At 39.2% G+C, this 2,510-nt stretch overlaps 1 pseudogene; it reads right to left on the minus strand.

Moving 5' to 3' along the window:
- Positions 1–1,229: 1,229 nt before the first annotated feature.
- LOC102856620 lies at positions 1,230–1,737 on the minus strand (annotated as a pseudogene).
- Between the last annotated feature and the right edge of the window lie 773 nt (positions 1,738–2,510).

Genomic DNA, 2,510 nt, shown 5'->3' on the forward strand with positions numbered 1-2,510 from the left:
CAAGAAAATAGAAACAACCCAAATACCCATCATCAAGTGAATGGATACCAAAACGGTGGTATTTTCACACAGTAGAATACTATACAGTAATAAAGAAAAAGGAAATATTTGTAAAAAAACCAACATTACTTGAAAAAGTCTAGATAGCATTGTTGCTGTTAAGTACTGTCGAGTCGAGCATGACTCATAGTGACCATATGAATAAAGGAACTGAATCTTGTTCTATAATCATTGTCCTTTCTTTGAGTTCATAGTTTCTGAAGGCATGTTGTTTAGGAAGTCGATGCCACTCCTGCTTCCAAGCCTGTCTGGAGACTCCACCAAACACTGTCCACCATGGATATTATGGCACAGCGTTCAGTATCACTGCAACCTCAACTTCCTCAGTAGAGCGAATTAACAAAACAATACTGTACCATTTAGAAGAATGTTCATTCTGAACACAATTAAAACCACATGAGCCTCTTGTTTAGAGCCAATTAGAGCCTTGGGTATGGACCTGGGTATTGAAAAGTTGGCTGTGTCCCAACTGAGTCTTCACTTTGGAGGCTCATGTGTGAAGCTGTTGGACTTTGGATTTTGAAAGGTGGGTTCGTCTTGTTTTGGTTGAAAGAGCTTTCTGTGGAGTGAAATAATTCAGTCATTAAAGGACAAATACTGCATAGGCCTGCTATTTTGAAAATAGGAAGTTAACTGAGGGGTTGGGCAGGGGTGGTGGGGGAAGAGAGCTGAAACAAAATGTATATACAAAGAACACTACAAGGACCCAAGACAAGCTAGCATCAACTGGGCAGAATCGCGATAAGAACAACAAGGCTATTACAATTAGCAAATAGGAATACGATATTTATTAACTGTTCAAAAGGGAAAAGGGGGTATGGAGCCAGGAAAAGCAAGAGGAAATCACTTGGACAGCAGAGGTTAGTGGGCATATTGGAAGATGTGAAGGCATAGGTAAGATGCAACGGATACTTGATGAGATGGGGTATAAAAGATCAATCATAATTCATTATAGAAAACACAATGAAAGAAATGATTGTTTACAACAAAGTGTACATGACTTAAACTGCTTATGAATGATTGTAGAAAAGTGAATGATTGTATATACTACAATGTATATGAAACAAAAAAATATACATGAATTATTGTATACAAAACAATAATCATTTTTAATTTTTTTTTACACTTTGTGAAAACATTTTATTGACCTTTTGAATAGAAACAGGAATTTATTTGCCAAGAAGGATGATCCCATTATACTTCTGCTGGAACCAGCACATGGCATCCACTTTGCTGATTCTGTGTTTGGCCCCAATGCAGCCTGTCCTGCGCTTCTTGTCTGAGATGCTGAAACCCTGACTACCCAGCACCATGCAGAAGTCCAGGCCGTAGATACCAATACTGGGGTCATATCTGATCCCAAAATCAATGTGTTCCTGGATCCCAAAACCAAAGTTTTCACTATCTGAGAGTTATTTTTTCTTAATTCATATTCCCTCACCTTCAGACCTTTCTCCAAGATTTCCTCTGTCTTGGCCCCTCAGATTGTGCAGTGGACAGCATTTTTTTTTTTTTCATTTCTTTGGAGAACACAGGAGTCTGGACTGTGAGCTGCTCCAACACCTTGGTGGCCTGGGTCAGTCTGTCTCCACTCTCGCCTACACAGACGTGGAGACAGAGCTCACAAATGCGAAGCTCCTGTGTGGGGTTCTCTTTCTCGCTTTGATCCTGTGCCATGATGGAGAACAGGAAAACCAATTTTTAAAATAATTTTTTAAAAATCTCCAACACTCCACTGAGTCAATTCCAACTCCTGGTAGTTCTCCATCAGGTTATAAGGCTGTAATCTTTATGGGAAGAGATGCTCATCTTTCTTCTGTGGAGGCGCTGGTGGATTTGAGCCACTGATCTTTGCTTAGCAGTCAGACACATTATACACTATGCTATCAGAACCCTTTAAATTATTTTAGAATCAAAATAGGGTCAGACCAAAAAGGCACAGTGAACTGACTCTAGCCCAGAATTTTCCTCTACGCTTTCCTAATACTGTAACACAGGAGCTCTGGTGGCTTAGCCATACAGAGTTGCACTGTCAACACTAGGACATGTTGTTTGAATCCACCTGCAGCTCCATGATAGAAGGATGGTAAATCTCTCATGTGGTTTATTGCATATGAAAACCTGCTGGGAGGCCACCTATAAGTCATTCTGACTTGATGGTGTGAAACAACAATTACAACAAGATTATTTTTAATCATTTTTACCACTGAATAACTCTACTCAACATGAAGAGTTTAACTTTCCCCACAAGAGCAAATTTAGAAGTAGATAGGTTCTTTTGTTCATTTCTTTCTCTCTAGTGCATGTTTAAGAATTTCATTTAACGGTTCAAATCCACCAGATGCTCTGCTGGAGAAGGATGGGCAATCTCCTCCTGTACCAGTCAGATCTGATTTGATGGTACATGCACACAAAATAATAAAATAAAATTTTAAAAAAAGACTACAGTT

The sequence above is a fragment of the Elephantulus edwardii genome, unplaced genomic scaffold (genome assembly GCF_000299155.1).
Source record: "Elephantulus edwardii isolate Elephantulus edwardi_28Jun2011 unplaced genomic scaffold, EleEdw1.0 scaffold00098, whole genome shotgun sequence".
Taxonomy (NCBI): Eukaryota; Metazoa; Chordata; class Mammalia; order Macroscelidea; family Macroscelididae; genus Elephantulus; species Elephantulus edwardii.